The sequence below is a fragment of the Sander lucioperca genome, chromosome 8 (genome assembly GCF_008315115.2).
Source record: "Sander lucioperca isolate FBNREF2018 chromosome 8, SLUC_FBN_1.2, whole genome shotgun sequence".
NCBI classification, from domain to species: domain Eukaryota; kingdom Metazoa; phylum Chordata; class Actinopteri; order Perciformes; family Percidae; genus Sander; species Sander lucioperca.
The window spans coordinates 35,314,193-35,327,774 of record NC_050180.1 but is presented as its reverse complement, the minus strand read 5'-3'; the positions used below and the strand labels follow the sequence as shown (position 1 = coordinate 35,327,774).

Here is a 13,582-nt window from a genome sequence, read left to right as displayed (position 1 = left end):
ATTGTCGTATCGGTTCTGGACTGTTCAAGGGTGTCACCATGGCAACATGCTGTGTTTTCGCTATAACATTCTGCGGACTGGGACACTAGTGGGACTGCCGGGCTGTGCATTTCTCAGCAGGCCAAACTCCCCCAACCTACCCTCTCCCCAGTCCCACGCCTTCGCCGCCAAATGTGCAACTATACATTTATGTTATGTTATGTTATGTTATGTTATGTTATGTTCAGCAGTGCAAATGTACTGTTTGTGTGCTTATGTGCTGAGGTGTTTTTTTTTTCCTGTTCCCACACTGTTCTTATCTTTAAACTCCTGTTTTCCTCAGCTGGTATTGAGATAGCACAGAAAACGCCGTTCTGCCAGGCTGGTCTCAATCTTCCTTCCTCGTAGGTGACTAAACAGTGGACTGTTCGTCACTTTTCGCAGGCCGTGGAAAAACCTGTTCTCTCTCTCTCCTGGATCCGGGACCTTCCTGCAGTGCGATACATGGACCCACGTAGCTCTCTCAGAGACCTTCACTGCTGTGTGTGTGACCAAAAGGATCTGGTATGGTCTTTGCCATTGTTTGGACTGCTAGTTCTTCCTTCTGAAATCTTTCAGTACAACTGAAACTCATGAAGGAGTCCTTCAGTTGGTTTAGGCAGACCTGCAGTAACCTGGATTCTTATGACAGAAAGAGCAGAAGAGAGTTGCGTGCAGTAACTTAATCTAACACTTTCGTACAGAGCGGTGGAGGGAATACCTGTGTAAAAAAAGTTTTTAACCCCCTATCTATTATTGCTACTATTTATTTATCATCGTTTTCTATATCCCTGCTATTTATTAAACCCCTTATTTATTATTGCTACTACATCCCTACTATTTGAGGCATGACAAAGCTCATGACTCATTAAGCAGCATATATAAATAATCTGTTAAATGGTTTAGCCATCAACACTGGCCTGTGTTATACAGCAAAATCCTGTATAAGATCAAGAAAAAGTCCAATAAACATTTCTTTAGAGGGAAAAAAATCACCAACGTAGAATGTTTACTTCAATATCAATTAATAATCTAGTTTTAGATAGTTTGTCATTTGTCGCTCGAAATACAACTAACTTCTATAGTGCAGCTTTACTGAAAAACTCACTAGGGTATAATATTAAAAGAACTGTTTTTAGATCTAAAACCTTATATCAATCTGTATTGGTTCTTAATCTACTCAATAAACTAATATTCATATAATTTAATTGTTGCCTTGCAACGCAAAGTAATACCAATTGTTGTCTGGTATTTCTAAAAACCGTTATGAATTAAAGTTTTTTGGCCTATAGAGCCAACCTAAGCACTTCTAATTTGCAGTCTATTAATCCAATTTGTTACTTGACATGGAAAATATATCACATTATATAATGTATGTCAAAAATGTACCTTAGTGTACTAAAAATGTTTGCTGAGCCTAAAACTGCACATGTACAATTCCTGTCTTTCTCTTATCTGTGTGTGTGTGTGTGTGTGTGTGTGTGTGTGTGTGTGTGTGTGTGTGTGTGTGTGTGTGTGCGTTCTCTGGGAAAACTCCTCCAGCTGTCCGCTCTAAGGACAGACTTTCTCCAGGGTGCATGTAAACACACACCTAACTAAAGAGAGAGTGGAATGTGTTTCTGCTTATCATTCAAATAGAAATGCAAACCAAAATGTACTTGTTATGTCCACTGGAACACTGAGGAAAAAAAAAAAAACATTAGACAAATCATCAACATATTTGAAAAATATTTGGCATCCCCTTTAATCCCCTTTCGAATAGTTTACAGGTTCTGGCACATTTGGTGCGCGAGCGTGGACTGCTGCATTTACTGCTTTGAGGTCCTGAACAAAACGCCACTCAACGGCCTTTATGTCTGATTGGCTTTATAATCATATATTTGTTATTAATATTATATATTAATACGGAGTTAAAAACGGGTCTGATTCCGTCAATTGCTTCCTGCTTCAGTGGGTACTGATATTTTGGGGCCTGTAGTCCGAACGCGGAATGATGACTACAGGTTGGCAATTTTGAATTAAACCCATATCATATTTGTTTGCTGCCCAAAGGTGACGCGGTACTTCAGACAGCAAAGGAGAAACATCAGTAGGCGATATGTCTGTGTTGCTCTGCAAAAGGGTTTGTGTGTTAGGCACAGGTTCCTTTAACATGTGAACACTGCGTACACAAACATGCGTCGCGATAATAGTTTCCTATAACACCCCGTCGAGGGAGAGAAAGAAACCTCATTATCCGTAGGGTCAATCCAGTCGGTCAGTCTGTCACAATCCAGTACAAAAATCCAGAGTCTGTCTCCTGATCTGTGTGGAGACAAAGATACAATAATGTGAGCATGTGAGTGAGGAACTCTGAAAAACACATGTTGTTTATCAGTCAAGTTTGCGAATACTGCACATGTTTTAATCATGTCAGCATGCATAAGTATACTCAAGCTCATTTAGTTCTTCAAAAAAAAAAAACTGTTCAGCGTAGTCTTCAGCTGGTTCTGGTGAAACAAGAGAGGTACAATGTAAATGCTGTGCTTCCATGAAGTCAGCTGTGGAAGACACGAAGCCTCGTGCTTCAGCCAAGAGATTTACAGCTTGACACAGAGAAATCCACCATTGCAAAATGTACAAGGATGTGTGTGTGTGCTCTGACATAAATACGTCAGACAAAGTGTAGTTGTTATCCAAACGCACAACTTTGAGTCCGGTGGCTGTTGGTACTACACCTACTCCAAAAAGACACATTAGATCTCTCCCTAATAAATTCACAGGACATACTGCAGACAGTAGGAATGAACATTTAGCTTTCCGCTCTGGTTCGGGGTCATTAGGGTCAGTGTGCACACATGCCATAGGAGTCGTAAATTTTTCAGAGACTATAGTTCCACTAGCGCTCCTAGAAAAAACTACCCTGCCTGAAAGCTTTTGACTCAGAAACAAGGATTGTTTCAAAACAGAATTTGTTGCCCCACTGTCCACTAAAAATTCAATTTCCCTCCCATGCACCAATAACACTGTTGTAGGCAACTTTTAATGCATCAGATGAATACATAGAATAATTTGGTACACTTTCTCTCATTTGTTTTTGTTCAAGATATTGTATAGCATTTGATACAACCTGTCTATCATGTGGGGAATGTAAGTGTGGCGTGCGAGGAAACATTTTCTTCATTGCGAGCACGTGTATGCATATGTTTGAGTGTGTCTGCGTTACTCTCCTTTGTTGTTGTGAACGTGGTTTCCATCCTCTCAGCACTTCCACCCGCACCATTTCCTTCCCACCCTCCTGGGATGAGGGCACCTTTCTGCCCCGTGTCCTTTTCCTCTGCAGTTGAAACAAGTGTTTTTATCCACTTCTGGAGTGTTGCCACGGCTTCGTCCTTTTCCTCTTCCCCTGCCCCTCGCCTGACTTCTGGGATGTGCTATGCCTCTGCCAGCCGTTGCTGACATGGTTTTCAGCAGTTTCAGCTGGGCCTCATCATTTTGTCTCTGTCTTTTTCTCTCAGCTTTTTCAGCTGTCCGCTCATTGTGAAACCTAATGAGAAGCTCAGTGAGGCGTGCGTCAGAGTCTTTGCGTGGAGGCAGGTGACTAGTTGTAGTTCTAACACCAGTCTCTGTACAGGGTCTGTATTCAATCCCCGCAGCTCCTCTTTCTAGTTCTTGTTGTGGAGGGGCTGAGGCAGAGAATTGCCCAGCATTCCTGCTGTCTTCCTTCTCTGTCATGCACTTGGTCTGCATCTGAGAGGACACCGTTGGTTCTTCTTTCCTCTCTCTCTGCGGCGGGTGGAATGGTGGCGGTGGAAGGCTTTCGAGTAGGAAATCCACGACACTAAGACTCGGATACAGAAGACAACGTGCATTAGTAACAGCATTCTTTTGTATGTTATCAGTGTCATGAATGTTCAACAGAGTTAACTCTTGCTGCATCTGTTTTCTCTCCCTAGTGTTTGCTTCCTTCATCCATTGTTTAAGGTATTTTTTGTTTTTCCCCAGGAACTTCAAATCCCCTGTCTTAACTGTTGATTTTCCTATTAGTTTCTTTTCTTCTTCTTCTAAATCCTGTTTTGACACCCTCAGCTTTTCTGTACTAAGACTGCCGTTTTCCAGAAATCCAAACCGTTTGGACCAATATGGTAAACATTCAACACATTCCAATCCATATCTCCGAACCATCTCCTCCACCACAGACCCCTTCGGGACTGGTGACGATTGGTTGGAGCCCATTCGTTCAGAATGAGGGAAGTCAACTTCTTAACCTTCGAACAACCGTCGTTGCAAGGCAGCTTTTACTATCTCTGAAAAAAGCCACACAAATCCGTTAACAGTTCCTGCTAATAGGGGTTTAACGCGGAGAAACCCACACTGAAATCTGGGACAGGTTACTGCTGTCACGTGTGTAGATTTAGCAAAAAATCTACCGCCACTCCTGGTTGAGAAGACTTTTTCAGAGATATAGTTGAATGTGTCGAATATCATTTACCCAAACCCTTAAACACAAAGAACCCAACAAGGCTATTAGTCTTGTTTTTCAAAACGACTGTGTTTTGTTTCATCCAAGTTCACAGGTCAATTGGAATTCTTTTTCAAATTGAGTCATTTAAATCTTTGTCTTACCCTGCTGCTTGAAATTTCTTCCTGTTCGTTTTAGATCGGAGTGGAAACAGTCAAGAGTTCTCCGTGGTCCTGACCCCCTTCTCTCTGAAATACCTTTTTAAGGTTAGAGGTATGAGGCAGGCGATTTTTGAACCCTGGATAGCCAGTCATTAGCGACCCACGGAGTTCTTTTCTCTGTTATCTCATCCAATCCTGCCTCGACAACGCCAGATTGTGGTGGAAGTTTTCTTTGCAGCAGGTGTAGATGTTTTGGAAAGAAAATAGAATTGTGAAACAAAAATAAAAGAACAGTCGTAGACTAAGCCAAGTTAGGTTTTTGTATTTTATTATAAACTTTCAGCATTGTGAGAGAAAGCATAAAACAAATAAATCAGAAAAATATATAGAGAATCATGTCAACAGAAATTTCGCCATTACAACAGCATTGGATGCAAAGCTGTGGGCGTAGGAGAATGAAGCGGGTCCTGACAAGAGAAAGCAGAAAGTTGTTGTAATAAACTGCAGACTATGCAAAAAACATGTTCTAAAGTTACATAATACATATAATTAAATACCTTGAACACCGCTGCAAAGCAACACAACATTTCTGTCCAGTACAATTTACACAGAGTAGTTTAGGAAGGCTGCATGGGGTTCAGCTTCTTGTCATGTTTAGCCTTCTTTAAAGTCCTGATTGAGACAATCAAGACTTTAAAGAAGAATTAAAGAACTGTGTGAAGTGGAGTGATCACAGCAGAGGCAGACCTGCAGCAAAAAGTTCATTTAAATGACAATGTACTGCTAGCTGTAACAACGGTGTTGCAAAATTGCTGCGTTATTACAAAGTGAATACAGGAATAAAGACACAATTAAAGCAATATAGAAAGCACATATGAAATTAGAATCATTACCTTCTGTTGTGAAGACTCTTCAGCGCTGTCAGGTGGAAAGCAGGCAGTGGTGGTCCATTGTTTCAGTTTTTAGAGCCAGAGAGAATGTGAAGCAAAGGCAGGCAGCTGTTATCTCATCCTCTGCTTGGAAGAATGACTGGGACTAGCATGAAGGTTAAGGTGTCCCTGTGTGGTCCAACAGTGATTGTCTGTCCATTGTACATTGTTGATGGACAGTTAAGCTGCTGCTGCTGCAGCATCTGTTGTTGGTTGTTGTCGTTCTTCACAGTGATGAAGGAGGTGAGGCCATAGCTGGCGGTGTCCTCACAGAGGACACAGGAGAACGGTGTCTCTCGTCCAGGGGAAAGTAAACGTACATGAGTTATAATCTATAACAGCCACCCACCCTGAAATTGGGTGGCATGTAAATGTGGGGTTTCAGCTGGTAGGTACCAATACACCAGAAAGTGTGTGTTACATATAGAACACCTACTTTCTGATGTATTTCTGCTAGCGTAAATGATAGCAGCTGTGTACAATGCTGTTTTTATTTATTTATTTTATTTATTTATTCGGGACAGTGCACATTAATGAACAATCTAACATTTCTGTAAAGACTGTAAATGAGCCAGGTTATAGCATAAATGCTAATTTTCACCTGTAGTCCCGAGGCAGGAAGACAACAACATACAAAATAATACAACACAAAAGAATATGATAATATACAATATCAAGCAAGAAACACATTAGCTCACATTCAGGCAGATTACATTACATCAATAAAATTAGTCAAAATGATGACATAACTGGGAACTTTTAAGAAGTTGTTTAAGGTGCTTTTTAAATATGCAGTAAGTTGGACATTCTCTAATGTTTGTTAGGATGCTGTTCCAAAAATGACCTCCTCTGATAGACAGAACAGTTTGTCCAAAGGTAGTTTTATGTCTATATCGCCTCTAAATGAAGCTCTGGTACAACAACCTCTGTCAGACCTTGGTTTAATGTATGTAGAAATTGAAGGTGGGGCCAGTCCATGAAAAACTTTATAAATCAAACAGCTATTTTTAAAATGAATAAAATCTTCAAAGTTGAGCATATTGTATTTTTCCAAAATATTACACTTACTATTTTTATAGATTTTTTGAATAACATTTCTAAGGGTTTTAAAATTGTATTTCCAGTGAGTGACCAGGTTGTGATGCAGTAATCTATATGTGAGAATATCATTGAATGTAGGAACATTTTAGCAGAAGTAGTTGTCATTGATGGTCTGATTTGTTTAAAATTTTGTAAATTGAATTTGATTCTATTCGCTGTAAGTTTGATGTGTTTTTTAAATGAAAGTGTTGGGTCCAGTGTGACACCGAGGTACTTGAACTCCTCTACAATGTCAAGTTCCACTCCCCCCAGGAACACATTGGACCGCTCCAGTTTTATGGTTTTTTTGTGAAAGTCATAGCAACAGTTTTCTTTTTGTTCAGTAATAGGCAGGATTTAAGCAGCCAATGCTGTATATTCTCCAGTGCTGATGTAAGGATGGATGATGCTTCCTGTGTGCTTTTAGCAGGTGTAAAAATAACCGCGTCATCAGCATACATTTGAAAATGGACTTTTTGACAAACATTTGGCAAATCATTTATATATACAGAGAACAATACTGGACCCAAAATAGAGCCTTGTGGAACCCCTGCTGAACATTCAAGGTAAGACGACTTAGTGCCACCAACACTCACAAATTGTCTTCTGTTGGACAAGTAAGATTGAAACCAAACTAGCGCATCTTCTGCAAAGTTGAAGTGAGTCAGTTTAGACAGAAGTGCTCCATGATCTACTGTATCGAACGCCTTCTTTAAATCCAAAAAGACTGCACCAACACAGATGGTTTTATCAAGCCAGGATTTAACTGTTTCTATGAATACACAGTTTGCCGTCTCTGTGGAGTGGTACTGGCGAAATCCAAATTGCATGGGATGCAGGAGAGGATGGCCGTGGCTGAGGTGTTTATTCTGCAGCTTGGCGATCCACTTTTCTGCAACCTTAGATACAACAGGGAGGATGCTGATGGGGCGATAATTGGAAATGTTTGTTTTGTCTCCTGATTTAAAAATTGGTGAGACTATAGCCACCTTCCATTAAGATGGAACAACTGCCATTTTAATTGATAGATTTATCAGATGTGTTATCGGGCATACCAGCACGTCTTTGTGTATTTTTAAAAAATGTGTGTCAAGGCCATACGCATCTTTGGCCTTTGAGGGTTTCATAGAATTAATAATGTTAGCCACTTCCAGATCAGTTATTTGCTCTAACCTGAAAACCGGCTGTCCAGGATTAATAGGCTTACGAGCTATCTCTGAGAGACTAAACATTTGTGCTATTTTATTAACAGAGTTAATTATCAGGTCGTTGTTAACTTTTATTTCCAATCTATCATTATCCATTTTATTTTGCTTTCCAATTAGTTTATTAATATTTTGCCATATTAGTTTGCCATTTCCATTTGCACTTGTAATGACATCCAAGAAAAAATTTGCCTTGGCTTTACATAGGGTTTGAGTTGTTTTATTTCTCAGGGAAGTAAATCTTTGCCTATCAATGGTAAGACCAGATTTTAAAAACACTTTAAGTAAGATGTCTCTTTCTTTCATAAGTATTTTGCAGTGATTATTCAGCCAGGGTAGATGATTTCCCCTTTTTTTTTACCTTTTCCTCTTTTTATAAAAGGTTCCATAACATCTCTAATTTTAGCGTTATGTATCTGGGAATTGGTTTCAATATCATTATCAGAAAACAATTCAGACCAATTTACTTCATTTAGAATAATATCAAGATTTTGATGTAGATGTTTTGGAATAAAATTGTAATGGTTATGAAATGTGGATGAATTAGATCGCTTTTTACTTAATTTTCGGGAAACAAATACAATATTATGATCAGAAAGCCCTGTAATGAGATTGTATGTTTTACCAATCCTTTCAACATGGTTTGTGAATAACAAATCTATTAAGAGTTTCCGAGTGGTTTGTTATTCTGGTTGGTGTTTTTATTATTTGTGTTAAATTAAAATAATCAGTAATTTGTTTGAGTTGTTCGTTCCCTCTTTACATTCCAGTCAATATTAAAATCACCCATTAAAATAATTTCCTTGGTTTTATCACAGTGATTAAGGAGAAGTTTAAGTTGTTCATAAATGTTCATCATTTTTTGCAGTGGGCTTTCTATATATACACACTATAACAAAAGACATTGTTGCAGAAAGTGATATGTTAACACCTACACATTCCAACACAATTTCACTTGGCCATTCAATCATTGTGCACTTTAGAGTATTTCTAACATACATTATTACTCCCCCACCCCTCCCATTATTTCTGTCCCTTCTAAATACATTATACCCAGGTATATTTACAACAGCCTCAGGGGAAGAATGGGTTAACCACGTCTCTGAAAGTCCTAAAAAGTCAATATTGGAACTGCACAGCAGATGTTCCAATTGTTCACGTTTTGGTTTCATACTGCGTATATTTAAGTGTCCGCCAAATAATCCCTTTACTTTTGACAACGGATCCCAAACTACCCTTGCCTGATTTAATGTGTGAAATGTTTTGTTGGTTCTGTGCCGTTTGAAAACTGGATTCCTATGTTTTATTCGAAGAGTCTGTTGATTAGAGAGAGAAGTAGGGGTCCGTTTCTGTCAACTTGGAATTTGGTTTGATTGATGACTGACAGGTCAAGAGGTCACGACCTGTCAAAATTTTGATTGATGTTCAACAGGTGTTTCTGACGCAATCCTTCCAGAACCTTCCAGAAAGAGGGTGTGTCTCAGACCGGATATTACCGAGGCGGAGTCCGGAAACTGCATATTAATGCATCGAGACAGGAAATTGCGTGTTTTTAAATGAACCAATGGCTCTCTTTCTTCTCTCTCTGTCTGTCTATTCCTCTTTCTCTCTCTGTCTGTCTATTCCTTTCTCTTTCTCTCTCTCTCTATCTCTCTCTCTCTGTCTGTCTATTCCTCTCTCTCTCTCTCTGTGTCTGTCTATTTCTCTCTCTCTCTCTCTCTCTGTCTATTCCTCTCTCTCTCTTCCTGTGTCTATTCCTCTCTCTCTCTCTCTCTGTCTGTCTGTCTGTCTATTCCTCTCTCGCTCTCTCTCGCTCTCTCTCTGTCTGTCTATTCCTCTTTCTCTCTCTGTTTGTCTATTATTCTCTCTCTCTCTGTCTGTCTATTCCTCTCTCTCTATCTCTCTCTCTCTTTCTCTCTGTCTGTCTATTATTCTCTCTCTCTCTGTCTGTCTATTCCTCTCTCTCTCTGTCTGTCTGTTCCTTCCTCTCTCTCTCTCTCTCTCTCTCTCTCTCTCTTTGTCTATTCTTCTTTCTCTCTCTGTCTGTGTATTCCTCTCTCTCTCTCTCTCTCTCTCTTTCTCTCTGTCTGTCTATTCCTCTCTCTCTATCTCTCTCTCTCTCTTTCTCTCTGTCTGTCTATTCCTCTCTCTCTCTCTCTCTGTCTGTCTATTCCTCTCTCTCTCTGTCTATTCCTCGTTCTCTCTCTCTCTCTCTCTCTGTCTGTCTGTCTGTCTATTCCTCTCTCTCTGTCTATTCCTCTCTCTCTGTCTGTCTAGTTCTTTTATCTTATATCTCATTCCGTACATTTTTTGGCTCTCTGTAACTTCTGCATACGTTCAGCTATTAAAACCATTCAACTTTTAAAATGTTCAGCTCTTTCAGCTAATCATGGGACTTCTTCAACTTTTTTCTACTATTTATACTTTTGCATACGTTCAGCTATTAAAACCATTCAACTTTTAAAATCTTCAGCTCTTTCAGCTAATCATGGGACTTCTTCAACTTTTTTCTACTATTTATACTTTTGCATACGTTCAGCTATTAAAACCATTCAACTTTTAAAATGTTCGCTCTGTCTGTCTATTCCTCTCTCTCTCTCTCTGTCTATTCCTCGTTCTCTCTCTCTCTCTGTCTGTCTGTCTGTCTGTCTATTCCTCTCTCCCTCTCTCTCTCTGTCTATTCCTCTCTCTCTCTCTCTGTCTGTCTGTCTATTCCTCTCTTGCTCTCTCTCGCTCTCTCTCTCTCTCTGTCTGTCTATTCCTCTTTCTCTCTCTGTCTGTCTATTTTTCTCTCTCTCTCTGTCTGTCTATTCCTCTCTCTCTATCTCTCTCTTTCTCTCTGTCTGTTCCTATCTCTCAATCTCTCTCTCTCTTTCGCTCTGTCTGTCTATTCCTCGTTCTCTCTCTCTGTCTGTCTGTCTATTCCTCTCTCTCTCTCTCTCTCTCTCTCCGTCTGTCTATTCCTCTTTCTCTCTCTGTCTGTCTATTATTCTCTCTCTCTCTCTGTCTGTCTATTCCTCTCTCTTTCTCTGTCTATTCCTCGTTCTCTCTCTCTCTCTCTGTCTGTCTATTCCTCTCTCTCTTTCTGTCTATTCCTCCCTCTCTCTCTCTCTGTCTGTCTAGTTCTGTTCTTTATTTATTTTTATTTTTTTTAATTTTATTCCCTCTTCCGTACGTTTTTTGGCTCTCTGTAACTTCTGCATACATTCAGCTATTAAAACCATTCAACTTTTAAAATGTTCAGCTCTTTCAGCTAATGATGGGACTTCTTCAACTTTTTTTCTACTATTTATACTTTTTAAAATATTCAGCTTTTTATGACTTTTTTTTAACATTGAAGTCAATGAGAGCATGCTTCAAATCCTTCAAATCTTCTTCCGCTCCCAAAATTTTCAGCTCCTTCATACTTTCACCTACAGACGCCTGTCCGTCTGTCTGTTTCTGTTTCTCCCTGTCTCTGTCTCTCTCTGTCTCTTTGTCTGTCTGTCTGTTTGTTTCTCTCTGTCTGTCTGTCTGTCTGTCTCTGTCTGTCTCTGTCTCTCTCTCTGTCGCTCTGTCTCTGTCTCCATTTCTCCCTGTCTCTGTCTCTCTCTGTCTGTTTGTCTGTCTGTTTGTTTCACTCTGTCTGTCTATTCCTCTCTCTCTCTGTCTGTCTGTTCCTCTCTCTCTCTCTCTCTGTCTGTCTATTCTTCTCTCTCTCTGTGTCTGTCTATTCCTCTCTCTCTCTCTCTGTGTGTGTCTATTACTCTCTCTCTCTCTATTTCTCTCTGTCTGTCTATTCCTCTCTCTCTCTCTCTTTCTCTCTGTCTGTCTATTCCTCTCTCTCTCTCTTTCTCTCTGTCTTTCTATTCCTCTCTCTCTCTCTGTCTATTCCTCGTTCTCTCTCTCTCTCTCTCTCTGTCTGTCTGTCTGTCTATTCCTCTCTCTCTGTCTATTCCTCTCTCTCTCTGTCTGTCTAGTTCTTATATCTTATATCTGGCTCTCTGTAACTTCTGCATACGTTCAGCTATTAAAACCATTCAACTTTTAAAATGTTCAGCTCTTTCAGCTAATCATGGGACTTCTTCAACTTTTTTCTACTATTTATACTTTTTAAAATATTAAGCTTTTTAACACTTTTTTTAAAAACATTGAAGTCAATGAGAGCATGCTTCAAATCCTTCAAATCCCACTGAGGTACATCAATCAATGTTTCCCTGAGGTAAACACTTTACCCATACTCACCTCAAGATGTGTTACCACTGACATATATAGCAATTGAAAGTTACTTCTTTTTCTCTTTTTTCCTCTCCTTTCATCATTCCTCTCTTTTTCCTGTCTCTCTCTCTCTGCTTGTTTGTTATATGCAATGTATATGGCTGATAATAAGTATTTTCAGTCAATTCATTGAAACTTCCACTTTTGACAGTATTAGAGTTTAGCGTCCAGCTTTTCTAAAATGTATTTCAGCTCTTCACTTCTGTGCAGTTCAGCTTCCAACTTCCAAGTTTTTCAGCGGTGTAGTGCAATGCATTTGAGATTTATCAAACAATTTGTTCCATATTTCTGCATTTTCATCAATGTTTCTCACAACATTTGTAAGTCTTCCATAATGATTAATAATTTCAGGTAAAATAAAAATAAATTATTTTATACATTAGTGGTGTTATTCAACTTTTTAATAAAATTCATACTCATTAAACCGATTTCCAATTTTTCAACTATTATCACTACTTTAACTTCTTCTTACTGATTTAAGCTATTCATCCAGTTTAGCTTTAGCAATTCAGCTATTCAGCATTCCCACGCATTTTCCGCAGGAAATGCATTTTCTAGTTGTTATTCTGTTCTTTATTTTTCTTCTTCTTATTCCGTACGTTTTTTGGCTCTCTTTAACTTCTGCATACGTTCAGCTATTAAAACCATTCAACTTTTAAAATGTTCAGCTCTTTCAGCTAATGATGGGACTTCTTCAACTTTTTTTCTACTATTTATACTTTTTAAAATATTCAGCTTTTTATGACTTTTTTTTTAACATTGAAGTGAATGAGAGCATGCTTCAAATCCTTCAAATTTTCTTCCGCTCCCAAAATTTTCAGCTCCTTCATACTTTCACCTACAGAAGCCAAACAAACTTTAAAATGTTCACAAAATATTCAGGTATTAGGCTATGGCTTTTCAGTTTGATATCTTTTACAGTTTTTGTGAAAAAGCTGTTTAAGTTTAGTGATCATTTCAGGATTTTTCTGCGTTTCTAGTGATTGTGTATTGCGTCTGTCAGAGTGGATGATGTCATCGTTAGAGTGCAGCAGCTTGGGAAAAATATCTTTGTCCCCTCTCTATAAATTGCTCTCACGCCCACAATATCTACTTGTCATACACAATTTATACATCAAAACGTAGGTATTTTTGTCTAGTTTCAGCCAATGTGCTCAGTTCTGCGATACAGCTTATACTTTTGGCTCCGTGAGCTTCCAAATGACAAGAGTTCCACATTTCCTTCCATTCACGGCCATGTTAAATGTCCTCCACATTTCCCAGCGAAACGCAGAGCGAACCACTTTTTTAAATCGCTGATATGCCCACATTTTTAAGTTTATCAACATAAATTTTACATGAATACGTTCACAAAGGTCTTGTGGTGCTCACGATTGCATCATTTCACCGACAGCCCTTATCGTTTTAGCAGTCTGAGGCTTTATTTGAGAGCTTGCTCTGTGTCTTTGAATAGCTCCAGTGGGGCACAGCTGACAGTTTCAGCAGGTGACA

General features: G+C 39.1%; 1 long non-coding RNA gene across 1 annotated transcript in view; it reads left to right on the top strand.

Moving 5' to 3' along the window:
* Positions 1-391: 391 nt before the first annotated feature.
* The window catches only part of LOC118495654, an 18,140-nt gene continuing 4,949 nt past the window's right edge, over positions 392-13,582 (top strand). The window contains exons 1-2 of the long non-coding RNA XR_004898142.1: positions 392-405; positions 3,188-3,192. This is a non-coding gene — a long non-coding RNA (uncharacterized LOC118495654). The remainder of the gene's footprint in view (positions 406-3,187; positions 3,193-13,582) is intronic.